The 27,723-nt window shown below is 42.7% G+C and overlaps 1 protein-coding gene across 6 annotated transcripts in view; it reads left to right on the forward strand.

Annotated features, from left to right (window-relative positions):
- The first annotated feature begins 3,771 nt into the window (after positions 1-3,771).
- The window catches only part of SEMA6A (semaphorin 6A), a 118,069-nt gene continuing 94,117 nt past the window's right edge, over positions 3,772-27,723 (forward strand). Inside the window, exon 1 of one of the 6 annotated variants that reach the window (XM_071424409.1) lies at positions 3,772-4,495. The gene's annotated coding sequence lies outside the window, so the exon portion shown is untranslated. Of the gene's footprint in view, positions 4,496-6,232; positions 6,303-27,723 lie in introns of those variants that run through there. The other 5 variants (XM_071424411.1, XM_071424412.1, XM_071424414.1 and 2 more) reach the window with 5 other exon arrangements.

Consider the following 27,723-nt stretch of genomic DNA (forward strand, 5'->3'; position numbering starts at 1 on the left):
TATTTTTCTCTGTGTAGGAGTAATTACTTTGCCAGGCATTCAATAATCTTGTCTTGACACAAATCATATTTGCAGTTTGATGAGATTTCAGTATTGCTATAAGATTAAAGAAGTCAACACTTATTTTATATTAAGATGTGCTGCATTCAACATTTTGTTTTTATTTGTGGTGAAACATATCTCCATGGGTAAAAGCATTTCCTCTGATGCTGATGCCCAAGTAGGAAAGAGGAAAAGGGAGTACAAGCCTTCCTAAGATTACAGCGTTAATTTAAGTCCCTCGTGGACATCAAAACTACCTCATACCTTCCTTGGGGCAAAACCCCCTTGTATCTCCCAGACAGCTGTCAAAGTCCGCAGCTCTGCCATTCCTGTTGTTTCTCGACAATGTAAAACCCTGCTGCATTTTGAGCTTTTGAAATAGTGGCAAGAAGAAGCTGAACTGAATCTAACAGTAATAACTGGAATCGGGGAATATTGCATATTTTGCATATGTGTTGAATGTTCTGGTGTAGGAAGGCAATGAATGGGGATGAGATCAACAAGGTGCCATTGCACCTCTGCAGTATCCCAGCTCCTGAGAGCTGCATCTAACAATCACATGGATCTGGGAAGATAGTACAGTAGAAAATATGTGTTATACAATGTGGGACTTAGCACACAAATTAGCATTGAACTCTGCACATCCCAACTGAAAGAGGCAGGTGCTGCCAGCGAAGGAGATACAAATGTCCTTCTTCCATACAGGCCAGCTGTCTCACAAACATATTTCACATGTGATTAAGGAGGAGTAGAGGTAACATTTTCACACAAACCAAGATAAAATTTTTGATAAAGACCTACTTTGAAGAGGGGCTGGAAGGAGTTGGAGAAGTTCTCTATAGCCTGTGTGAATTGTTCAGATCAGGATTTTAAAATGCACAGCTCCATGGAGACCTCACCAAGAATTCCTGACTGGAAAACCCACCGCACTCTATTGCTGTGGCTGCCAAAAAGCAGACAGTGAAAAAAAAATATGTCTTTTCCCATAAATAAGAGTAATAATTCCCTTCCCTAAACCCATGTGAGTAGCCCACAATTGTTAACTAGTCTAGGCAAAACAAGTAAGGTTGTGTCTCTGTTTTCAGAAAATCTGACAGCATGAAGAATTGAGATTGACATTAAAGTTCCACAAAAATAGACTAAAAAGCTTGGTGAGAGAGAAAATACGAGAATAGTGCATTGGATTGAGTACTGAGTGAGAAAGGAAACAGGGAGTCAGGTAAAAAATGGGGGTGGGTTTTCAAGCCATGAAGACACTTAAGAGTTTGTAGAGCAAACCAAGAGATAATGAAGGACAGAAGAGCTGGGTGTCATTTTGGCAGAGGGCTAAATGAAAAATGGTTACAGTGCATGATTTAACTGAAGTTAGGCAGCAAAGGCTTGGAAAGTAAAGACAGGGGGAAAATGGATGAATGAAAAACAATTTTGTAAAAAACCCCAGAATATAAAACTTCTAGTAACTGATGCCTTAGCTAGTACCACTGGAAAACTGGATTTTTTAGTGTTGCTTCTTCCAAAAATTTCATTGTATAAAAATCTGGTCTGTATTTTTCAAAAGCCTAAATATAGGAGGGGGAAATATTCTCTGTCAGAGAGCCTTTTTTGATTAGTAAAGAAATGCAATGGTAAAATAAACCATTCAGTATTGTGGAAATACTTGTGAAATAGCTGAAGCACATAGTAAAGACCAAACCTATATCTGCTTCCAGTTCAAACCCACAACAAAGTTGGTGGCAGTTTTGAACACCTCAAAATGTGTGCAGTGATTGAACATAATATAATGATCAAATGTCAGCCTTAGCTATTGTGAAATGGGTATTCCCCACAAGTCCTGACTATGTTCAGTCTCTGTTCTCATTTCCTGACAGAGGAAGAAGAACCATGATATGATCAAGGACCTCTTTGTGGAAATAGGGTTAGAGGTCTTGGCAAATCAAGGTACATTCATCTAGTTTACCCCTCTGACACACACTTGGTACCTAGAAATCATTTGTACCAGTTGAGTTTCTCTAATTGCTTTCAGATCTAGAAGAAGTTTGTTTCACTAAAATTTATCTGTCTCCAGCAGTAACCCTGTTTGGTGCAGAAATCACTTCTATTTTAGATTTTCAGGGAAAGAAAGAAAAAAATATATATTAGGTCTTGGTTCCTTTGGTCATAAAATTACCCTAAGTATACATTCAGTTTAAACTAAAGAAGAAACTGTTTCTTGATACAGATGAATGTTTTCCCTTATAATCTAACAACTAGAAACTGAATGGATGTGTGGTTAATTTCAGACCCAAATCAAATACAGATCCCAAACCAATGTCTTACAGTCCTTTCATTATCTGAAAATAAAAGGCAGAAAAAACCAGCTGTCATAAATAAGTAATTATTTTAATTTTAATGCCATACTTCGTGACCTGACAGCAATTCTCCTAGTGGAACTCTGTCCTTTCACTTATCTGGTTAGGGGGGGAAAAAAAGTATAAATCACGTTAAAGTAATTGCACATGTAAATGAATCCCCTGGAAACAAGATACCTTCACGCTGAAACAACTAGAGGCTCTCCTCGCAGCCTTAACTCCGGGGAGATCTAGAGGGTGAAAATCACTGTTAAAACTCATGAGGAATCACATGCCGCCGTCGAAGAAAGGAACACGCGGATTTTCACCTCACTGACTTTGAGCTATTCTGCTGGATTGACAGCGTAGCCCGCTCCCGCAGTCTGTTCGTCCCAGGCCTGATGCTCTGAGAGGTCAGAGCATGAGGGCTGGGATCCCGGGGGGCGCGGGAGGAGAAGGGGCCGGGAAGAGCGGAAAGCACGAGGGCGCGGAGGGCCGGAATCAGGGGCCAGTGGCTCGGGCCCCCGGCGGGACGCCCGCAGGCAGGGGCCGAGCGCCCCGGCGGGGTCTGCGGGCGCGGCGGAGCCTCCGCGCCTCCCGCCGCGGGGACACCGCGTGCCGGGAGCGCAGCGGCGGGGGCGGCGCGGGACCCCTTGGCGGCGGGCGGGGAGCGGTGCCCGGCGCAGCCCCCGCACCGCCCCGCGGCCGGGCCGGGAGGATTACCGCCGGCGGCAGCGGCGGGGGGCCTCGGCGCAGGGACGGGAGAGGGGGATTAGCGTATTAGCGCCACTTGCTCCTGCTCCCGGCTGGATCGACTCCGAGACAGGGATTAGCGCAGCCAGCGACCACCGAGGCGGGACTGAGACGGTGGGAAGGGGAAAAAGGCAACAAGCGGACGGCCAGCCGCCAGCTGCAGCCCCCGTTCCCACTTTCCCCGGGGGACGCGGGGATGCGCCCAAGGGGGAACGGCCCGCCCCGGCCCCGTGCGCGGGGCTTCGCTTCCGCCCCGGGCTCCGCAGCAGCCCCAGATCCCGTGGAGAAGCGGCGAGTCCTTCGGGGGGCTGCAGCCGGCTACCCCCGTCCCGCCCCGTGCTCTCGCCGCGACCGCGGGCGTCTCCCCGCCCGTCGCCGCCTCTCCGGGCCCTGCCGGCGCGGAACGACCGTGATTGTTGGAGGCGGCGACAGCTCCGAGAAAACGGGCGATGGCAGGGGGCGGCGAGTCCCTTCCGCAGACACCTGCTCGACGTAAGCCCACTGACGGCCAGCACCACCCCAAGGTACCGTGGCAGCAGCAGAGCAGCGCCGCCCACAGCGAGCCCCAGACCGACGCGCAGCCACCCCGCTCCGCACTGCCCGCGCTCCCTCACGCCTCGCCCGGATTCTCTCACGCCTCGCCCGGCCCTGCCCTCAGCCCCGCCCCCTCAGGGGCGGGGCGGCCGCGCGCTTGCCCCGCCCGCGGCGGTGGGCGGGGCGGGGGACGCGCCCGCCCGACGCGCTCCAGTCCGGGCTTTGTCTCCGCCTCCGGACGGAGGGGACAGCGGGAGGGCGGCGGGAGACGGAGCGGCAGCGGCGGGAGACAGGGACAGGGAGAGAGAGACAGCGGCTCCCACGTCCTCGCCGCGCTCAGTCCGATGCCCGGCAGCTCGAGGCGAGCAGCGACTACGCTTTCCTGCCGTGGCACAGCGTGTACCTCCAGCCTCGGAGTTTTCCTGAAGCAGCCGTCACACCGGGAGCACTTCTGGTAGAAAGGGACCAGGAGACCCCGAAATGACTTACCTCCCGAGGCTCGACTGAAGGGGACTTACTGGAGTGGAACCGTAGTGGAATTTGGGTCTGGAGAGGAGTTGCTAACGCTTTTTTTTTTGCTTATTTTTTTATTTTTTATTCTTCTCTCCGATCACTCCCTTCTTCGTCCATCACTGGAAATGAACAAATTGCGTTTGCAATTCAGAAAGTAGAAATATTAAATATACCATCCCCCGGGAAGCACACATGTAGTAATGACAAAGGATTGCAAAGGAGAGAGTGGCTCCAGTTTCCCAGAGAGATCCCCTAAAATGGATTACTAAATGGGACACTACATCAGCTAGTTGTTCTCTAGCTGCCCAGATACATGCACCGAAAAGGTACAGTACCCCCCTGTCCGTACCCCTACCTTATGTTTTGGGATTGCTCGGAAGGGGAAGCTCACGGATCGCCCGGCCGGCTCGGAAGGAGCGAGGGTGGTGTGTGGTTTGAGGCGGGCTGCTTCTGCCTTCTGTCTCGACATCGTTTGCAGCGCCTAGGGAGGAGGAGAGCCTCCCGCAAGTGTACACGCTGCGCTTGGTGTTGTCACTTTACCGGCATCTCGTGGCTTCATCTTTTTTTCCCTTTTTTATTTGACCCCCATATTTTTCTTCCCTTTCCCCCCCCCCCCCCCCCCGACTCCAATTGCCTAACATGTTATCCTCCCTCCCCTAACCCTTGGCGCAGCTTGCATGCGCTGGGCTGGGGCTCCTCGCCTCCCATCCCCGAACCCTTACTGGCAGGGGGTCGCGCCCGCCCGGGCACCGTGGGGAGCTGGGCGGCCGCGGGACGCCGCCGCCGGGGCCGCCGGGCGCGTACCCCGGGGCCTCCGGGCATCGTGTGGGGCTGGGTGCTGGGGTCTTTGTTACAAGAACTATGTGTGCGCTCCGTGTAGAGGCGTAACCCCGCCGTCTCTGCCGTTCCCGCGGTGTAGCTGGGTCGCGGCCGATGTATTTTTTTATTGTTTTTTTCCGAGGCTGGCGCTGCTTTTTGGGGGAAGTGGCTGGGAATCGAGGCAACTTCTGCGGAGCAGCCCTAGGCGCAGCCGCGGGCTTTGTTCGCGATCGTGGGCTGGGGCCGCGGGCTCACCTCCCCGCCCGCTCCCCACAGGCAGTGGCCGCCCTCCCCTCCGCCCCGGCCCCGATAAAGGTGGGCTGCCGGCTGGCCTCCCTCAGCCCCGGGAAGGGTGGCTCTGGGGTAGGGATGCTCCCCGCCCCTTTCTACCGGGCGCCTCAAGGCTCTTCCCCCGCGGGCCGGCGGCACTGCCGAGCCGCTTCTCCTTGGCCGGGGAGCGCAGGCAGACGGGCTGGCCAAGGCCAGACCCCTCCGTGGCCGCCCGGCGGGCGGGAAGCCGTGCAAGGCAGCGCAACTCTTCTCCCTCCGCCCAGCACTCGCCCTGTAGCTCCTTCAGCCCCTCTCCGCCCTCGGGCTCCGGGCCAAATGGGAGAAACGGCGGAAAAGAGAAAGTTTTCTTAATGGCAAGTAACAGGGCTGGCCCTCCAGGAGGGGCTCAGGCTGGCGACGCGGCGCCCCGCAAACGCCGCACGCCGTGGCGGAGCGCTGGGGCCGGGGACGCCGGGCGGGGACCGGGAGCGGGGCTCCTTCGTGCTGTGGATGCCGAGGTTGGGAGGAATGCTGAGGAGGGGACAGCATGATGCTGAGGTGAGGAAAGGATGCTGAGCATGGAACAGGATGATGCTGAGCAGGGAAGGGATTTCACCCTGCACGCACACACCCTGTCCCCTTCTCTGCGCGGGCAGGGAAGGCTCCCGTGCCTCCGTCTTGCGGTGCGCTGGCGACACGGCGGCGAGGCACCGGGGCGGCGGCGGGGGCTCGGGCAGCCCCTGGGGCGGCCGAGGGTCAGCACCGCCCCTCCCTCCGCCGCCAGGGAAGGCGGTGGAAAGTTTGGGTTTCCATCACGCGTGAGGAAAGTACCTGCTTCTTGCGAGGGCTCGGCCGTCCCACCGCCCCTTCCTTCGTGCCTGAGTGCCTGGCCGTCCAAGGGAGGCGTTCCCGGGGGTGGACCGGACGGCGTGCGCGTAGAGGGCTGGCGGGGGAAGCGGGGCTGAGGCTGCAGCCCGGTCAGTTGCAGTGGAGATGCCCTTCTGCTTGTCGCCACAGCCTCTGTCCTGCCTGGCTCATCCGAGGGTGAGTCTCAAGGCAGTAACTGCTGGGTTTCCCTTAGACAAACGGCTCTGTCTTTTTCTAGCCTTGGCCGCTTGTTGAGGAGATAATTTGTTCTCCTGTTCCTCTCCCGAGATAATTGCTGCTTTTGAAGTTTGTAAACATGCACGTTTGTGCCAGCGTCTGTGCAGCACGGAGGTTTAGCTGCTGCAGAGAATTATTTCACTGATGGAACAGCGGAAGATAAAGGCTTTAGTTAGGTCTGTGATAAACTGTAAAACATACTAATTCCTGGCGCAGCAAGCAAGGTGAATGCTTCATTTTCTAAAGGCGCACACACAGCATGCAGGTGTTGTAAATAACGAAGTGCTAAGTGTCCACAACCATTTTCTGTCACAGGGCTGCGCGAAGTTGCTTATTATTTGATATAGGTTCTTCTGACTTGTTTTGTATCATCCAGCAACTAGATATAATTACTAAGTTGACCTCAAAGATAGCAGCTAAAGGTGTGATTTGCCCCACTGTCTTTGCAACAATTAATTCATGCTTTTGGTGTGTATTCATTAAATTTAAGCGTCATCCAGTAAACCATTCTCATCCAAGTTATCTTTACTTGGTGATTAAATCCTTTGACATCAGGATGACAAAGTCCAGTGCAGTCAGGCTCTTTTGATTTAAAATTCAATTCTCAAAATTCATTGAGATTTTGTAGCTTTCTCTCGTGGTAAGATTTATGCAGCTGTTATGCTCAGGGTTTCCTCTGCCATTTTTTTCAGATTAGAAACACAAAATGATCTTGCTGTTGTTAGCTTCTTTTTCTTTTTTTTTTCTTTAATTTTTTTTTAATGAGACTGTTCTAGTGTATTGTGAGGAAATTCAGGTCTGCTCCAGCAAATCTCTTTCTTCACGGAATCGCTTTGAACGTGGTTGAAAGCAAGTGCTACAGTAGGATTGGGAAGGTTTGTCACTATTAAAGAAGTAGAGTTCCCAAGGTGTTTCACTGTCTAGGACATCCTTTTATCTAATAGGAGCCTGGTTTTAATATGGTAGCTTCTCGTAAGTTATAAGACAGAGAGAACTGACTCTCTCTAAAGCCGAATAATTTCATATGCATAAAAAAGTTGATTTCCGTTCTCCACCACTCTTCACTGAAGAAAATCTCTGGCATTCAAGGAAGCTTAGTTTAGGAGTAGCATGCCCAGATGAGATTTCTGCCTAAATGCTAAAGAAAATTTAAAATAGTAAGTAATATTGTAATGTGTATTTGCAACATTTGCTAGTCATTTACTAGTAATGTGTAGTTGCAACATTTACCAGGCACCAAAGGCTTGAAGCACAGGTGAATGCTTTCAGAGACTACAAACAAGGCAGTCACAGATGTTCTGTGTGTTCTCAATTAGTCTACTTGAAAACTGTATATTCTTGCTTAATGGCAAACCAGCCTTATCAGCTGAACTCATACTACTTGAGCCAAAAAATAATTGGGCACTGACATCTATGAGGAAGATGGCTAGTTAACATTTCTAGCTGCTTGAAGATGAAAGTGAGTATCAGACATAGTCCCTTTATGTTTGCAAATAGAAGATTGCAGTTACTGGTGTTTAAGACTGAAGAAGGAGGTGGATTGGGCTGAGAATGAAGAGTTGCCTTCATTACATTTTTGAAAGGAATAAAAAAAAAAAAAAGAAAAAGGGAAAGACAGAGATCAAGCTAATGACCTGTGAAAAATCCAGACTAGAATTGTTTGCATTAGAAAGGAAGTAGGTGATTGTGAACTTGCTTGTGCATGTTTTGTGAAGGGAAGGGGAAATTTGTCATCTTGTTTTGAAGAGCCATACATAAATACACATGAAAGGAGCTCACATGGTTTACAGCAGGGGAGACATAAAATGTTTTAGGATTAAATTGACCTGAGCTAATACATGTCTTAGATCCAGCTTCTTTGCAAGAACACATTGTTATACTACTGAAACAAATGTTTTGTGTATAGTACCTGATTCCCATATGCTGTAGCAGAATGCTGAAAACAAACAAGCCAGTAAATCCTGAAATTCTGGAAAACAACATTGAAATTATATTAGATGCAGCATATGCTAGAGCAGTTGAACTGTACTAAACCAGAAGTTTTTGCTATCGCTATTCGATACAGATGCTGCAGTATTTGGCCTGCTACTATTCATTTATTGATGAAGTAAATCTTTAGCCCTCACCTTTTGCAGTCTCATTCATCTAAGTAAGCTTTGCTGACCCAGGAACGCCTTGCCTGCCAGAGTAATTTTCTAAGAGTAAACGCAGTTGCTGAAATATTACTTAAATGTGGACTTTTTTTGTATTTAAGCCGCAAACTGAAAATACTGTTCTCTGCTGGGAATCAATACTTGTTAAGAACCTGAAGCTATCCTCTAAGTACATTTGGTCTGGACTGATCCTTAATGTTATAAGTCAGACCTAGATCTGTGTGTCATGGAGCAAGTCACATCCAACAAATTGTGACAAGCTTTGTTTGACAGGGTAACAGAAAAATAAGAGTGATAAGCAATGCTTTTTACTGGAGACCATTTGAGAATTTCATATTCATAAATTCCATGTATCAGGATTATTCTTAGGTGGGCAAGACACTTTGACAGCAAGATAAAGTCAGTAGTACAGAGTCCAACTGATGATCAACAGCATGCAGTAACCATGAACAGCGGTCTAACACAGAAGTAATCAGCTGAGGGAGAGCCTGGACCTGAGCCTGACAGATCTCTCTAGGAATATTTTCATTTTTGGCCTGTTGCACCAGTTCTCTGAGTAAGGAACAGCTTAAATGTGCATAGGGTCTGTGGAGGTAAAAGTGGACTACTCCAGTTCAAGCACAAACCTGGCAGAGCAGAGTTTGTATGCCTCTGTTTTCTTTATGTACTACGTTACCCATGGCCACGGAAATAATTGAGTGTTTATAATAATTGAGTGTTTATAATTTATGTTTCTGCAGTGTTAAGAGATCTCTAATTTTCCATGGTGAGGTTTGCTTTGGTTTTTGGATCTTGATTGCAACACGTCAATATGGCAGCACATGCCCAAGACATAGCTTTAGGTTTTAAAGGGAAGAGTGCCACCTACTGTGTTATAATTTTAGGTATTGCAGCTCCTGTGTGTCTTGTGGAGTTCCCAAGCTTCTCATTTGCCTATTTTGTTCTAGCCTCTGGAAGATGTGAAAGGATTCAAAATTAAATGTAGCATGGGAATGGAGGGAGAGAAAAAATAGAAAATAGGCAAAAAAAAATTAGGGTGTTCTGGAAGTCTTAGGAGGGGCTCTTTGAAGGACAGGCTTACATAGAAACATTTGCAGTTTTTGGCATTTCCTATAAACACTGCTATTGCTGGAAACAGGGAAGGGGATAAGAGAGATCTATGCTTCCCCTCCATAAAATAATAATGTTCTCAACTTTCATGCACCAGATGAACATAAATGAGACTACCAGGTTTATGACCTTTGAAATATAAAGTTTAACTCTGGCTATAGTTTAATTTTTAAAAACTTAAAAAGACAAAACAAAAAAAAACCCCACAACAACAACAATAAAAAACAGATTTCAGAAAAGGAAGAAGACGAGAAAAACCCTGGATGAATTCTCCCGTAATTTGCTGAAAAATCTCATGAAGTCTTTTCTAGTATAGAACTGTTGTTATTTATCAGCCCAAAGGAGGGCCATAATAATGCTTGATGTGAATTCAAAGTCATTTTTGTATGAAAGAAATTTTTCCCCAAGCCCCAGAGTGTTTCTTTAGTGGCTGAAATAGAGATGTAAAATAAAGCAGATAAACAAGCTATTAACAGAACTGCCAGTTGCTGTATCTCGAGAGTGAAGACATATGGTAAATTCACTACATTCAGTGATGACCTTTCCTTTAAAAATATTGTTAATAATAGGCACTTCTATGTAAAGTATTTATATAACATACTTGAAATTCATGTATCATGGACTACTCTGTGCCATTTTTGCTAGTGGCAGGTTTTTGGTTTGTTTTGGGGTTTTTTTTAGGTACTGACAAAATTGCCACTGAGGAACTTTCCACAGCAGTACACTTGGTCGAAATGCCTCCAGTTCTGAAGTGAAAGTCTTTTCAGGGGCAGGTGCACAACATTGCTGCACCACTCTAACAGGACAGCATGGGTCCTGTCTTCAGGATGGGAAGCCTTTGGATCATCTCCCTCATCCTTCCCAGGTAGAGCCATGCCTTGACAGCAGAATTACACCCTTTCCAAGAAGCAGGCAAAAAAACCCCCATTCCTATGTTTTTGTGATTTCTGTAACCCTTGTCTTTAGTGAAAACTTAGAGCTTATAAAAGTGGAAAAAAAGTCCCAATAGTTTTGTAATGCCCTCTCATATCAGTCTGAGAATACCTAGTTGTATGAAGACTTCTCTAATAGTACTTTTACTGGTGATAATAGCAGAAGTTTCATTATGTGCTTAAAAAGAAAAGGTATTCCTAACTGTCATTGATTTTGTAATGACCCTGATAGACCCAGGGACCTTCTAACTGTGAAAATGTGTGGACTATATAATAGCTATAGTGAGGCATTCCAGTTCAGCAGATGGAAAAAATACTCTCCCGTAGGAATTCCCAACACAATGGGAAAAACTGCATCCAACTATATTCTTTACTGCAGCAAACATTATTTCTACTTTCCTATCTATGTCTGCTTGGTTTCACTTAGATGTTCTATGTATTGAGTATTCTTCATATGGCTTTTATACTTGAATAGAAAATTTCATATGTTGCTTCCTTCACCATTGTTCATGAACATTTATCCATTACTTGCTCTTGAGGCAGCCATTCATTGAAATGTTAATGAGATTTTGAACAGTTTATAGTTCCATAGGGGTTTTTTGTTTGGGTTGTTTTGTGGGTTTTTCTCATTTTTCTGCAGAAAAAAACTGTGTTTTTGTTGATGCCTTTCAAAATCTACTTTTTATTGGTAGATTGAGATGGATTCTATGCTAATTCCTACTGCATGCCTGAATTATGGCCTTGCAAGGCACTGTCGCTGGGATCTTCATCTATTAATCATGGAGGCTGCTTTCTTATTCGGTTGCCATAGTTTCAGTGCCTCAGATAGTGTTGGGGTGCCTTGGGAAAGGCTTACGATACATTCGGACTTGCAAGCCTTGCAGTTATTTTGGCAGTAGAAGAGCTCGGAAGGATCAAGAGAACAGCATCCAACATTATTCAGAGTTGGATTAAAAGCAGAAACTTCTGGATATGTCTCTCTGGACCTTGTTATGTGAATGTCCAACTGATACTTGCTCCCAAGATTTGCTTTTTTTTTGTCTTGCTGGTAAAATCACACACTTCAGAGACTAATAGCTAGAACAAAAAAGGCTTTTCTTAGTTTTTCTGATAAATGGTTGGGTAAATTAAGGCATTTCAGATTCCCTAAGCAATCCAGATAATTTCTTTTACATTCCCTTTTAACCTAGCTACATACAGTATCATATCATGTTTGAGACTGAGTTAATGTTTATTGCTACTTTAAATTTAATAAGACAATAAGAACCTTTTTGTTAGCTGCGGAGCAGCTTGCATTACCAAGTAGAAAAGAGGAAATTAACTTTTTTCAGACAGAACTAAAGCTCTTTCAGTGCTGTGTTGGCATTGGTAGTATTTTTTCAATGATGTTTCAATATTTGTTCAGAAACTCAGCATTAAAACATACATGCTTTCAGAAATATAGAGCTGTGAGATGTTAGAAATAGCTTTTTTGATGAGTGAGAAAAATGGTAAAGTAGGAAATACGTCTAACAGGAAAGTAGCTGAAAGACTGACTATCTTCTGTTTACAACAACAAAAAACGAGTCTTGACTAATCAAAGCAAAGTACAATATCAAATCTGTGTACAGTTGAGATTAAAGAATTCTGTATAATTTGAATTAATCAGAAAAACAGCATCTTTTTTGCTTTCATATGTTTGCACTAAAAGATTAGTTCTAAATCTTCAGCTTGGGACTTTACAACCCAGTCTTTTCAATTTTTCAAGTGAGATCAACAAGCAAGTTGAGAACATGAGCCTGTTACATGTAATCCTCAGGAGCCCTATGAATTGAACTAATGAAGTCCAAAAATTTGACATTAATTTTAAATTTCATTTGTTGGTAGATGCACACAAAATCTGTATTTGGAATTTTATACTTTCACATAATATGGAATCTTCTGGTTTATAATCTTCCGGATCTGTGTTGAAAACACATATTTTGTGTAAAATTAATCCCAGTATTTTTCCTGATAAACTCAGAATGCACATGTGTCTATTAGACTGACAGAATGATATGCCTCCATCATTTTTTATTTCCCTTTGAAAGGGAGGTAGCAATTGTAACAGTGAGGAAATATCTTGGGTCAAAACTGTAGATGTACAAATTCTCTTGTGCTTTCTTTCCTCAGACTTTATTGTATTCCATTTAGTTTCAGGTTAGGTATAGGATCCCCCTGCATAGAGATTTAATTAAGCAGTTCTGTAAGGAACATTTGTACCTTCTTTAACACTGGTGGTTGTTTGTTCGTTTTTTTCCTTGCTATTTTTTTTTTTGCCTTCAAGAAACAGAGAAGTGAGTGATAAGTCAATACTCAGTATAAAGAGCCTGTCTGTTGGAGGGTAAAAATGCCTTTCTACTCAGCACCTATCAACAAGCCCTTACACCGTTTAGACTTCAGTACAAAACTATAGAATTATTTAGGTTGGAAAGGTCTTTGAAGATCATGGAGTCCAACCCTTAATCTAACACTGCTGAGTCCACTACTAAACCATGTACCTAAAGCCTACATCTACACATCTTTTATATACCTCTGTGTATCTTTTAAATACCTGAGTTGGTGACTCAGACACTTCACTGGGAATATTTTCCTTTCAGTTTGTTTATGGTTGATAATAAATATTCTTCTGCATTCCCAAAAAGATTAATTTTAGCATCAAATATACTAAACTTATCAAGAAAAGAAAACAATAATTCCTGTGAAAGTAATTGTTGTGTTTTTGTCTTTTAAGCGATGTCACAGCATTTGCTTTGCAAATCTCATATTTGCTCAATAGCATCTTACTACCTGAATGTTCCTGGGAGGTTGATGCTTGTCTTGGGCTGAGTGCTCATGAGCAAACGGAGGAGAGGGGGACTGTCCCTGTTCAGCCTCAAAGCTCCCCAGTGCCTGCAGCTGGTAGCAGGTGCAGGCGGAGTGCACCCATCCCAGCGGTCCTTTGGAGAGGGTGGATGGGGAGGAATGATTGGAGGGCAGCTGGAGCTCTGGCCCGCATGCCTGAGTTTGTGTGGGAATTCTGCCTCAATACACCACGGCAAGGAAAAGGAAGGGATGACATGCCTTTTCCGACAGATGCTCCACACGTGGGGCACAGCCTGGTGTCTCTTGCCTGCGGGCAAGAGTCCCACAGGATTATCTTTCTTGAGTGGTACTTCACGCCATGAGCACGGCTAAATGCAGCCTCGTATTTGAGTCAAAAATACCTTTTTTATTATATAGAGAGGATTAGAGGCTGTTCAACTCCAATCTTGAACTTCGGGTCATAGTCTTTATATTACTGGCTTTTCATCAGAGCTCTCTAATGAAAGAGGGGCATCGTGCATTAAAATCAACTTTTGAATTTAATTTTCTGTATGAACAGAACTTGGTACTATGTGTATAAACTTCTAATGGCATTCAACCCATTCCACTTCTGAATAATTTGTACTCATTAATTACAAATGCACAGCTTTTGCAATTACAACTTACTGATCCAAACCATATTAAATCAGAAATGATCGCAGTTAAATTGACTTTTTAAAATTTCCTGTACTCTGTTATATGAGGATGATTATGTAACATATCTGTAAGAACTGTGTCCCTGTAGTAGAACTTTGTTTTCTAGAAATACATTGTTCTGAATTTTTTGTTTTGGAGTTTGGTTTGGTTGGATTTTTTTGTTTGTTTTTGGGAAGAAATTCAAGTGGAGAGTTATATGAGGTTTTATGGAGAAGTGAGAAGACAAACTTTAAAGTAGTGGTGCTTTAGGATGCCTTTTTTTTTTTCCATCCAGTGAAATTATTCTTGATTTGGAATAGGAATCTGTTTTTCTTTAAAAAGAAATTAAGAACTAAATCCTTAAAGATCTGCTCTGGGAAAAGGAAAGATTTTTGTATGAGCTACTACACTTTTTCATTATTATCTGCAAGGTGTTTCCTTTTAATTCTGTTGTAGGGAAGTTCATCATGTTCAGAAACTGATTAATTATATCAGATGCGTGTATTTCAGGGTGGTGTCATCTTTTTTGCTTTATCCTGTTCTATGCGTAAGACCTAGACATGCTGCCAGAACACTTCCTTTCCCAAGATAAAAAAAAAGAAGAGAGATCCTGTTCTCGTTCAACAACACATGTAGTCCAAAAGGCAAATTTAGCCAACACTGAGCTAATGGCCTGAAGGTGTGGAATGAAGGCTGGTGACTGGATGATTGTGAGAAAAATGCAGTTTTGATTTGTCAAAACATTATTAAGAGTACTACTTACATGTGTTAAAGTGACTATCAGAAAAAAACTTTGAAAATATAAGGCAACTTGTGCAATGGAGGAAGTTCTCTGACACATTAATTTTATTTCCTTTTCAATGTGCCTTTTACCATTTTAACTGTTTGTTTTTCTTTGTGTTCATCTTTGTCATAATCTCTCTTGTGTAGCTGAAATCCTGGCGATTGCATCATTTGCCAAAAAAAAAAAAAAAAAGAAAAAAACAAAAAAAACCCTAAAGAAATAACACACAACTCAAGTGTCGTTTATGTGAGAGAGGCAATTCAGCCAGGTTCTTCCTGATAGCATGTTGATATGATTAAATGCTGTTGATGTTCTGCAAAGGGATGGAAAATGTAGACTATATCATGCCTGCTGATGTCTGAAGTGGTCTGTAAGAACACTTTCATTGAATTACATCCAATAGCAAATCAATTCATCATACTTTTTAATTTTTTTCTATAAATGGTCAGTAATTTTTTTAGATTGAAGCAGATAAAAGAATTCATTGTTGTCACAGCCAAAGAACTTCAAGAACTTTTCAAAACCTGGAACATCTACACAGATGCTTAACTACCTCATTTTTAGAAGGACTACTCCTCACCTCCTCCTTTGTGCCAGGCTCCAAATATCCAACTTTCTACTCAAACGAGTGTCCCTAGTTTAGATGGACATGTCATCAGAACCAATTGCATTGCTTCTGTGTATAAATGAAAAAGAGTTGGGTGGAGACAAGAAAATACAGGTTAGCAGGATCTAACTTTTGGTCTGTTGGCATCAAACAGAAAATTGAGAGCACAGTTTTGCTTCAGATTGCATCTCCATGCTTATTTTATTAGGCATGGAGTTTGTCTAGAAGAGCTAACCTCTGACTTATTAGTATTGGTGGCATAAATCTTGCTGACTTCATTAGGAGTTATAAATTGCTGATTTTTTTTTTTAAGAACTAAAGTCACAAGCTCAAAATACCAATAACAATTAATAAAAATATCAAAACAATCAAGAAGGCACGGGACTGCAATGCATCTGTACGGTGAATTATCATTTTATCTTCAAAGATTCAAGTACTGGAAATTTTTCAGCAGCAAACCGGAGAATGTGTTAGTAGGGGGGCTGGTGTGCTACTTTGCTGCTGCACTGCCTGCTTCTAGATAGTCGTCGTATGACAGCCTGCTCTAACAACTACCCACATTTAAATAGCAGGGTTGTGTAAGAATGAACACAACACATTTACCGAAATACATTTATGGTGGGGAGAGCCTTAAATATTCCAGCGGGTGGAATACACTGAGAGAGAATGTGCCGCGTTTTCATTAGACTGTGCGTCAAATCTTGGAAAGAAGGCGCAGTAACTTTTCTTCCTGTTACAGAGTGGCCTTGTAAATTGCTACAGGTTTCAAGAGAATAAGAACATTCCCTTTTTGACATAGTTTTTAATGCAGGAGTACAGCTGTAACTAATAGTGTAATGGCTGGAGGAACCGGCGGAGAGCTTGGTCTCATACATTGTTACGCTGAGTGTGAGAGGCACTTGTCTAATTCCCGAAGTTCGCCGGGAGCCTGCTCGGCGCTGTCTGCGGGAGCTTTCCTCCGCATGCCGCCTGCCCTCTTGTGTCTGAAGAGCTCCGTGCAGGCGCCGCAGGCGGCCGGGGTACACCGGGAGCGAGCGGCGGAAAAAAACCGGGAGCGAGCGGCGGAAAAGGCGCGGCGGCGGGAGCCAGCGATAGACTCAGCGAGCCGCGCTCTCCAGAGGCGCTCCTTTTGCCTCTGCCCGTGTGTGTGTGCGTGTGCGCAGTCTTGCTGCTTCGTTTGCAGCATAAAAAGCAGAATAGTCTTCTGCTTTCTTTCTGTATACAGAGGCAGGAACATCAGAAAGTGGGTTAGCCAAACTGATGTGCAAAAAAGCTCTAGGAGTGAATCTGAAGCCTCTGATGGGTAGAGGCTGTAATGCATATGATTAAAGTGAAACATGCTGCCTACACAGAGAATCGCTAACAAGATTCTTTCACAGCTTTCATGTCTCAGCCCCGCTTTTACAGAAAATAAATTCATGTTTGTTTCAGTGGGTGTGCCGTTTTGCTCAGCCCTACAGGATAGATAAGACACTCAAACAAATGCAACCAATTGAACACAAAATAATACAATTTGCACTGAGTAGAACAAGGGCTGTGCTTATAAGCAAAACAGTGTCCCAGATTAACATTTGCTTGGTTTATCTCAAGTGTCTTTTCTCTTAGTGCTTTATTGTTCAATACTCATAGGGAAGGGAGGCTAAAAGCACAGATTAAGTTAAGGCAAATTAGTTGGGAGAGGAGAGGAGAGGAGAGGAAGAGATTTCATGTCATTTAAACATATATTTTTGTCTCCTCTTGAAACAGAAGCATAGATATTGCTGCAAGCCATTTAGTAGATTCTGGCAGTAATTCTACCACATCCTCTTGTTCATATGAAGTATATTTTCTCTAGCTCAAAAGAGTATTTAAATACTCTCTCATGTTTAAAGAGCTTCCAGAATTATCTGAAGTCTTTGCAAGATGCAGAAAAATAGATTGCAGCAGCTGTATGTTGTTACAGTATTTAGGAAAAAAAAAAAAAAGACGTCGTAATTCAAGTAATTATTTTAAAAGCAGTTTTAAAAACAGTTAAAAATGGTCTTGATCCATAAAACAAGGGTACCTTTAACTTTCAATTGTCCGATTAATTTTTTAAATTATTATTATTTTCTTGAGAAATATTGTGCATTTATATAAGAAATTTTACCTCATGTCAGTCCCATGTGAACTCAGGGGTTATTTCAAATAATTTCATTGGTGTCTTCCTTGACACATAACATCTTTAAGTCTTCATTTTCTTAACAATAGTCATTATGGATCCAGGGAGGATAAAAATGTGGATTTTGGAAGGTTTTTTATTTAGACATCCAAGAGTTACTTACGCGTTAAGGACTCAAGCCCAGGTGTTCAAGTCTTAACAAAAAAGGAGGTTAGCATATTCTGGGTTTGTTTCTTTATTTGGTTGGTTGGTTGTTTTTTACTTCAAAGCAAAATACACATGGAAAAGGTTTTATGTTTGGACTAATTGGGCCCCCAGGCCTGCTGATCTCTTCAGGTCCCCACTGGCTGAGAAATCAGCAGAAGGACACAGCTGGCTGATCAAGATGCCTATGGTCACATACATTGATTTTAGGACTCTTCTGGCTTTAAACCTCTGTGTGTTGTGTCCTTCCCCAAATCCATTTTGCCAGGGTACCGTGGATTTGTATCTGGAGAAGACCTTTCGGAAACGTGGTGTGTTTGTACTTGCACCCTGTAATTGCTCTATGGACAGCTGCTTGCTTCTGACCTGAGTTCACAACTTTGTCCACTGCTCAACTTCAGGTGCTCAACTCACACCTCAAGTCCTAGATTTGCACACCTGCAGGTGTTTTTAGACAGAGCCTGGAGAGGACAGCTGTTGTCAAGCAGCTGGCATTGTGTGTAGAAGGAAGGCAATGTGTTCACAAAGAAAGCTCTTAGTTCTTCAGCCTCATCTGATCAGGTCTCACTTTAAAAAAATATAGCTAGTTTTTCATGTTTCAATATGTCATGACTAAAATGTCTAGAGACATTTTACAGATACAGCTCAAATGCATACACAAATAAATCAGATTTGCCAAATGAATCATAAAATACTCTAGCTTTCCCTTCCTGAGTACATCATGAAGATGTTGCATGGGAAATCCATTGGTGATGCATGGAAATTTACCTGCAACTTAAGATATTTCCTGATATCTTTACTCACACTTGTTACCTGATGATAAACCAAACTTTGCATTTGTTTATTTAGATGTCTACTTTGTGCAGGCTCATAACTTCAGGTCTGAAGAAGGCAAGTCCAGGAGCCAGTTCTTTTCAATACAAACCACAAACTCAAGCCATCTGCCCCAAGACGATCTAAATATTCACTGAATAGCCTGGAAAGTAGGGAGGTTGGAGAGTGTGTTGGATTTTGGGGACAGCAAACACAACTGATAAAGAATGTGTTGTAGCACCAGTCATCCTTCAGAGAGTGGTGCATCAGCAGCCCTGGCTCTGTCAGCAGCACACTGCCAGTTCCAGCTTAGGTCTCACTGATTCCGACAAGGAAAAGTGCTTTCTGCAGCAATGTGGTGAAACCGCTAGAATGAAACACAAGTGCCACTGAGTGACAAGGTGGCTCATACTAACTAGTTAGACTGATTCTCCTTTAAGAAATAAGTGGGATGGTTAGTGAAATTTTATAATACACTCATGATGGAAACTGTGATCTCCCAAGAGTATACAGAGTATTTCCAATCAACATCAACAGGTGAAACTGAGTGAAACTGAGTCAGCGTCTTTGGCCATGTTGTAGACTTAAAAAACACTGGGACATCTTAGAGTCACTCACATCATCCTGCTTAAAACTCCATTTCAACTTTATCTTATACTGCGAGATACGAAAGTATGAAATTTATTTCTGGAACCTACCGGTCTAAATGGAAAACTAAGGACAAAATGTCTCCCTTAACTGCAGGAAAAATTCTCACTTTTTATCAGTTCAAATGAAGCCCTTTCCTAGAACTGAATGCATTATGCCTAATGCATATTCTCAGCCTTAACTCAGCAGGCAAAAGATGACAATCTATGTTGTCCTGCTTAAGGATATATTGGAGGAGAATAAGTAATAGAGAATTTATCTACTTCAATATTTGTGGTGTCTTTGAAGTGCTAATAATATTTATAAAAGTTTATATGTCAGGTTAACGCCTGCTCTGTGAGCTTGCAAGAGATTACAAGCAATGAATAATTTGCAGATTTTTTTTCCTCCATAGTAAAACCACTAAGATGGTCTCAGTTGAGGTGTCACTTTAACTTGATGACTTTTTTTTTTTTTGACTGAATATTCAGTCAAAGTATTTTAATAATGAGAAAGTTGTTTCTGACAGATGCTTCCAGTGAATTAAATTGAAGTTAAATTTATGGAGTCATATTAGTGCTATTGTTACGTGTAACCTCTCAAAAACATTATCTTTGAAAAAATTACATAAAGACTTAAGTCAACAAGAAAACCAAAAACCTTGAAACTATGAGTGGATGCAGCTGTGCTACCATACTACCCTTGCTAGCTCCCAGCTTCCTCCATGAGTGATGGGACAAACACAGATGTTTGAGTAATTTTTAAGGAAAAAATTGTTATAGGAGGCAAGGAAAGTAGCTGTAAGGTCAAAGGTGAGAAGTGGAAGATTTCTCAAAGGAGATTCTAAGGGAATAGGTGTAGGTATATAGTTAGACTGGTACAGAGGGACAGCTGAAGTGCCAGAGGAGAGGAGGGCAGGGTGAAAATGCTCTCTGCCTTACAAAACAGCAGTATGCTGTGGGATGACTCCTTTCTGATGAGCTGTCATCATATAAAGTGTATAGGAAGCTTGGAGTGAAAAAAACAGATGGCATACGGGAGATGAAGTGGAATCATTTGTCTCTCTGCCTTATTTCTCTACGCCTCACATAGAATTTGGTAGGTGGGGGAGAAAAAATATCTGGATGTGAATCTTCTCCATCCCCACTTGTTTCTCCTTGCTCTCAGAAATCTCACTAGACTCTCAACTTCTCTCACAAAGTATTGGTAAAGAAGGTTTCCATCACTGCCAAAGATATTGAGAGATTGGCTCGGAGAAGTGTTTTTTTCTGTGGGGAAAAGAGGTTGACATTAAAAACAATGGACAGTAAGCAATTTAGTTGTACTAAGACTTGGGCAAAGAGATGGAAGGAGGCTTCAGAATTTGTGTTTCAAGGGAAGTTGTTAATGGGCTATGTGATCTTCTTGCCAGGCCTGTGGTGAGCTGACATGTTTCAGCCATGAGGAAAGGGCATTGGCATCACCCGTTGCAGCTGGCTGGTCAGCTGCCTGGAACAAGTTCATGGCTTTTGGCCAGTTTCCACTGAACTAGTAAAGCCTCCTTTAAAAGAATCTCTGCACCTGGCACTTTTGAGGAAAATAGTTGGTAGACTTATTGGAGAAGAAGAAGGCTGGTGAACACAGGCATTAAAAGCCCTAAAAGTTAGATTTTGGTATGTTGTACCTTTTTAAAAAAAATAGCAGCATGTGTTTTTTAAAAGAGAGGATTTGTGGATGGGGAAGGGAAGGGGAGAAGCTGGTGACTCTGGAAGCAGGCAGCTTCCAGGTCTCTGCTGGATCCAAAATTCTAGCCAAGATGAGCAGGGCTTGTCTTTGTACAGACAACCAGCACAGGGCTGATCTTTGCAGTGCGGGAAGAGTAACGTGGATGCAAGGACCATCATTTTAAGAAGTGATTGTGCCACTGTGGCTGTAACTGCAGATGTGCCAGGAGCCATGTGAAGTTCAAAGCCCCTTTTCGAGCTCCAGACCTGGATGCCTACAGGGGGAAGCCTGCTGAGCAGGCCACTCTAGAGCAAGCCAGGAGTGTGTTATACTGGCTGGGTAGTATACCAGGAGGCAGGGCAGGATGTGTAGTGACTCTGCCTGTGTCATGACGAACGTGAGCAATCTGGTGTTTGTCACAGGTCTTAAAACTAAAACTGAGCATAAATAAAGAACCCTACCGCAAGTGAGCAGGATTTTTATAATGGTTTCCAGGAATGAAATCAAACCTAAATGCAAGGGAAATATTCTTTGCCATATTCAAAGTTTGTGTGCAGAACGTTCAAATAAATGCTCTGTAAAAATGATTTAATTCTGCTGTGATTATGAACTTGCACAAACATGCTGTTTCACATTACTCTCTTAAATAAATTTGATTAGTAACAGCTGTGACTACATAAGTACCCCAAATTTTATTTTCTCAATAGAAAAGGGTTGAAGAAATCATCAAATTATTGTAAATTAAGATTTTGTTGGTATTTTAAGGTAAGATATCCTCAACAACAACCCATCAATAATAACGTGAACATGCTCCTTGGAGAGATTGCAATTAACTGCCTTTGGTTCAGACAAATAGTCTTTTCAGTTCCTGGAGCACTCTGTGAGTATTAGCTGCTTTGTGCTGAGCAAGTACTAAAATCTAACCAGGTAATAAATGGTGCTGCTCAGTGACAGGCTGTTTGACCCAGAAGCAGGCTGCTGAGGCTGCGTTGTGAGCTATTCCCTTTCACCACGCAGACTAGGTGCAGACAGTCATCCCCTCCTACACACACGGGTATTGCATATGTTTTCTGATGGTAGTGTTTGTTTACCACTCGTGACTGTGTTGGTTTAGGCACCGTGTGGGGCTCTGTGGGACAAGGCAGCGTCCGCACGCTGTAGACAAGGGCTGTCTTTCCCACCCATTCCTCCTGCATGCAGAAAATATTCCCAGCTGGTGGAGCAGGGATGTGCTCTGCCGCCTGTGCTCTGTGCTGCTGAATCCATTGCTTGGGTGCCCCCCAAAGATGCCAAATCTCACTTCTCATCACAGTGTGCTGCAGAGTTACACCTGCATTAGAGGACAGGCATCCCTGTACCCAGCTCTGCCATGTACTGCTGCCAGCACTGGCTGGCTTTCTGCATATGTGACTGCAACCTACTTCTCTGCAGTCCTTGATGTCAGCAAGAGCTGCAGGCAAACTCTCCTATACAGCTCTTCTGCTAATGAGCTGGTCTGCTAATTAAATAGAAAGGTGTATTTGGCAGTGTCTTTGATATTTATTCTTAGTATGGCCCTTTTGACTTGTTTAGGATTTCAGGGTGGTCTTGAGGGAAAAGATGTGGTAAGCAAACTCAGTTGCTGAGTTTGTATTATGTTTTATCAACATTGAAATAAAGTTTGTGAAATACTGTTTTGTTCCTTCTAAGCCAGATAATGCAATATCATTTTTAAAAAAATTAAGAAGGGAGGAAAAAAGTAAAAAGTAAAGCTTAACCCAGACCACACTTAGAATTCAGAAGAATTTTTTAAAAAATCATGTGGGAAGGGCCTTTTTAAATGTTTTTTGTATGCCATATGTGCTCAGCGATGTCTGTGATTAATGACAGTCAGAAGTTAAATAGCATTTATTACACACTTTTGACCACCTTACACATACTTGCTAATTCTTCTTCTAGATTACTTTTGATGATTTCAGCCTTTTTGAACAGCTTTAGGCAGATGGCATTTTCTTACAAGGAGAAAAAGCATCAAACAAACAAACAGCCCAGTCTGGGATAGGAAGGTTGGCTTTTTACAAATGAAAACCCAGCAAATGAAGAGTGTCCCATCCGGATGTACATTTGCCAAGGGTAAAACACAATTTTTTGCTGAGACAGGAAATAGGTTTAAAGCTGAGATCCTCTGATCTGGTAGGGTGAGAGGCAGATGGCTGGACCCCCAGGTGATTTGTATCTGCTCACTCACTGCTCCCTATCAAGCATCAGTGCTCTGCAGTATGCAGCGACAGAGATTTCCATTTCTCCAAGGAGAAACGTGCTGTTTGCCTCCTAGCCATGTGACTTACAGAAGTACCAGAAGTAGAGCATTAATGTGCCTAAAAGAACCCCCAGACAGGGTCATTTTGAGGCTTAGAACATTTAATTAGTAACAGATTTTTCCTTTTTTCCCCTCTTCATCTACCTTTGTAAACAGAGGCAAGGTAGCTAAAGCACTAAATTTGTATGTTCACAAATATGTAGAAAATGGCACAAAGCCATAAGACATTTTAACTTGTGAAATGCTAGAAGTATTCAGTAATGCTTCTGTTCTTGGCTCTTTTCTTTTTGGAGGTCTGTTCTTGGCTGTTGCTAAAGATGGGATAGCAGGGTAGGTGAACTGGTCATAATGGCCAGTGCCCCCATTCCAGTGTTCTGATGTTATACAGAAAGTTGGACAGGTGTGTTTGTCTGCTGTTCAGCGAAAGATTTACTGGTGGAGTTCTGTATGCAGACTGAATGAAAAAAAATACAATGTTACTACTCTGGCTCTTTGCTGGAAACAAGCAACAAAATAATAAAGGGAAATTTGAGGTTACCATCAGCCAACTTTGTAAGACAATAATTTCCATGGACATTCCATACAGCATTATGACTCTGGCTTCCCACAGTTAACTTCATGATGCTAATTTCAAGACTTAGAATTGGACTGCTGGTTAGCAGTGTCCAATAACACCCGAGAGAGTAGATCCATTTGTAACCTTTTGTCAGTCCTGGTAAGTGCTGCGGAGTGTGTGGCAACCATCTGGCTCAATGGTGCATTTCCAGAGATCAAATGGAAGCAGGTGCTGCTTACCTTTGTGTCTTCCCTGTGAGAAAGTTTCAAATTTGGAAATTGGCATTAGGAATAAATTGCATTGAGATTATGAAAATCTGAAGACATTAGAATTTGTAAAAGGTGTTGAAGGGTATGTGTATGTTCCATAAGATGAGCTTTCTACTTGATAACTCATCAATATTCAGTGTGCATTAGGACTGATCTAGACTTTGTAAAGTAAAGTGGAAATGTGGCTAAATAATTTTTCTTTGTACAACTATGCAGAAGAGGAGTTAATTATCTGAGACCTATTTTCTACCTGTACATTGGAAAACTGGAAGCACAGGGAAGGCACTGTGCCTACAGTTATTTTCATTCTGATCCATTCAGTGACCATGGTTTGTTGCTGACCACTAAAAATACAGTCCAGTTTTTTCAAAACACACAAAAATATTTTTTTCTACATAGAACATGAGCACAATTATTTACTTGTTCTATATTCTTAATGGAAATACTAGGGAGCTGTAGGTTTTATTATTTTGCTTAATTGTAAAGGTAAATGCTGAAGGGAATGTCTTCCTGGGATGTATTTGATAGTTTTTCCTCTCTTACAAATAAAGAGTTTTATTTTCTCCAGGGGTCTGCTCTTATGGTTTAGCTTCATTTGCATTTGTGGAGGCTTAAGGGAGGTGTCATGACTTTCAGAACTGCTGAATATTCAAGGAGTCCTGATGGTACTGTAAGGTGTAGGATACTTTTGAAGGGCAGGGCAGGGCGCGGACAGACCTGTACTTTTTGCTCACCAGAATAGGCAGCAAAAGTCTTTTCTTTAAATGGATTCTGCAGCTTCTGTGTGGATGCAGAATCCCCACGAACCGCTGTCATCAGATGGATTCAGCCCACCTGGTGCTGCCGTCCCGACCAGCTCCACCCTCGCTGGGCTCTGCTGGGTTGCACTGGGCTCTACCCTAGGCCAGAACAAGCTCACTTCTGTCTGCAGGAAGTGGTGCTTGGAAGGCTTATATCTATCCGTGGTTTGAATTCCTTGACCTGGGTCTCTGATGAGTGGTGATAAAATATGTCACAAGGTCTTTCCTAATATTCATAGGAGTGTTGTTTTTCTGGGAATGTGAAGAGACATAGTGCTACCAAGCTTTCCTGAGCAGATATTCAGATGATGAAATAGATGAGCTTGCAACGTGTTCCTGAGGGACCAAAGAGTTCTCTTATTCCTCAAAAATTCATTTGATATCTTAGTTTCAGAAGCCAGAGCATCGAAGAAAATACCCAATGCTATATAGCCTTGTAATGAAAAATTACGGGGTTTGGAAACACTGGCACACAGGAAAATTTTTCTTTAAAGATAAAAATACACATTGCATCAGCTGGCAAGTAATCTAGTGATTCTTAGGTTATCTTCAAAAAACTGTATGTCTTTGTCGACTGCCTCTTACACTCAAAGCTGCCTTGGTGAATAAAGAAACAAAGACTTTATAAACTTTGATGTTACTGTTCACTCATCATCAGGTATGTCAGTAAAAAAGGAGACAATCCCTCTGAGCAGACAGTGTGTGAAAATATTAGTGTGCCTTCAGACTCAAAGACTGGTTTTTTGCAAGTCAATCCTTGAATTTAAGAAATGTTTTAAACAGCTTTATCCATGTACTCAGAGACTGGAAAACAAGGTCAGTGTAGAGTCCATCCTGTAGCTAGTTATTAAAGCAGACTGCTGAAAAATGCAAGTAGATATTTGCATCTGCTTTGCATATTTAAATGAAAAATAAAACAAGAAAAAAAGCATCTTAAGTTCTGGGGGTCTTGTAGTTGAGTCTGTACTTCTGAGAAGAACCTCTTAGATAACTTTAAAAATTCAGGAGTGCTAGGGCAGCTCTAGAGGGAAACTGGGAACACTGAGTTCTCATGAAATTGTTTTTTTGGCGCTCATATAGAATATGAGACCAGCAACATTGCAGTTAGATTCTTGAAATTTTTACAAGAAATTTGTCATCAGAGTCATACTGCCACTTGGAAAAGAAGTATAATCTGCAGGTTACACTTTAAAAAAAAGTAGTTTTCAGGACTTCTCTATCTTATAATCAGTCCTATTGTGTTTGAACTGTAGTAACCAAAGGTACTGAATTAGGGCTGACTAAGGAAAAAAATAGAGCTAGGGATTAGACTAAGGGTCTTCCACAGTCACCAGCACAGCTGTACACTAAAACAAACTGCTAAAGAGCTGGACATTGGTATAGTAAATTTGTCTGATGAATGAATTTGCAGCAGCCCCATGCCCAGCAGCAAGGTGCTCCTGTAGTGCAAGCTGACCAGGAACAGTTTTTTTCCCCCACTAGGTGTGGATGTAGGAGGAGCATCATCACAGCCTAGTGTGCATGGGTTTTTACCAGTAGTTTCTTGGTGATTTTGTGCAGAACCTTTATGGCTCTGTCAGCACAAGGCTCTGCCAGAGTCCAAAAACTGCTTTTCAGAGTCTTGTAATACACTCACTTCCTTGTTTAAAGTAGGCACAGTTGTTTTACCTTAAATATGAAGCTTACACAAAGCTATGCTTGTTGGTCCTATGGAATATCTCAGGAAATGAACTCATTGACTTGAGTATTTCTGTAGAGAAGTTGAAAAAGGAGTACAAAAACTCCAAACATAGGTATTTCCTGGTAATGTTCAGAAATGAAACAGATAGATTTATGGATGTTAGGGACATTAAGATTTTGCTCATGTTTTCAACAACAAGATATAGTCTCCAGGTAAAGTAGATACATTAATATGATGCTTAATATTTGTTTCTTACAAGAAGACCAAAAATTTGATAATTACTTGTCATTGAAAAAAGCTTATCTTTTCAGTTCATGTAGAAACCATTTTTGCAGCCTACCATTGTAGTGTATGAACTCTTTTGAAATAAAGCCAGTTAGTGGGAATTAATTTCCTTCTGGAATTCACCATGGTTAGAAAGTACTATTCAACTTAGTCTCACACAGCAAATTTTCAGTGCTCTGAAACTTCTTCCTTAGAGATGTAACAATGCTGTAATTTTCAAGGTTTGAAAGGAGCAGGGGAAGATATAGAGCTTGACTGCAGACCTCTACAGAAGAAAGTTCCCATTGCCCATAATCGATTGTAAGATTCCCAAGAGTGGCAGAATCCTGCAGAAGCCTGGCACATGGCATGAGGACCCCTTAGAGCAGCCCTTGGTTATGAAAGCCTGGCTCGGGGGAGTGCTGGGGAGACGTGTGTGAAAACAGTGTCACAGCCTGGGGCCGGCCGTACTGTTCCTGGAAATCGGTAGGACACAAAGAGGCATTGTCACAGCCTCCCTCCCATCTTTATTTTCCATACAGTGGTGTTTTGGGAAGCAATAGTTAAGGACACAACCTGGCAGCTCTGTGCCAACATCAGACAGTTCTCTTTCTGAAAATCTCGTTGCAGCACAGCTGCAGAGATCCGAGTCCAGTTTACCCTCAGAGCCCAGATGACAACACTGAAAGCGCCTGAGCCAAAAAACCACTGTGAGCTGGACAAAAAAGTGCTGTTGATGATTTGTAGTTCAAAATAAGAAATAGTTCTTCATGGTGAAACAAGAAGGGATAAGGAAATATTTCTTAGCTTTGTTCTCTTTTTCAACTCCCTTTAATTTTAGAACACATTTTTTATTTTTGTTACTCATTGCACATAAGTCATACTAAACTGTGAGATTGAATTTGGAAACTAATTACAGT

This window comes from Agelaius tricolor, unplaced genomic scaffold (genome assembly GCF_023055355.1).
Source record: "Agelaius tricolor isolate 1412-34295 unplaced genomic scaffold, bAgeTri1.0.p SCAF_4, whole genome shotgun sequence".
NCBI classification, from domain to species: domain Eukaryota; kingdom Metazoa; phylum Chordata; class Aves; order Passeriformes; family Icteridae; genus Agelaius; species Agelaius tricolor.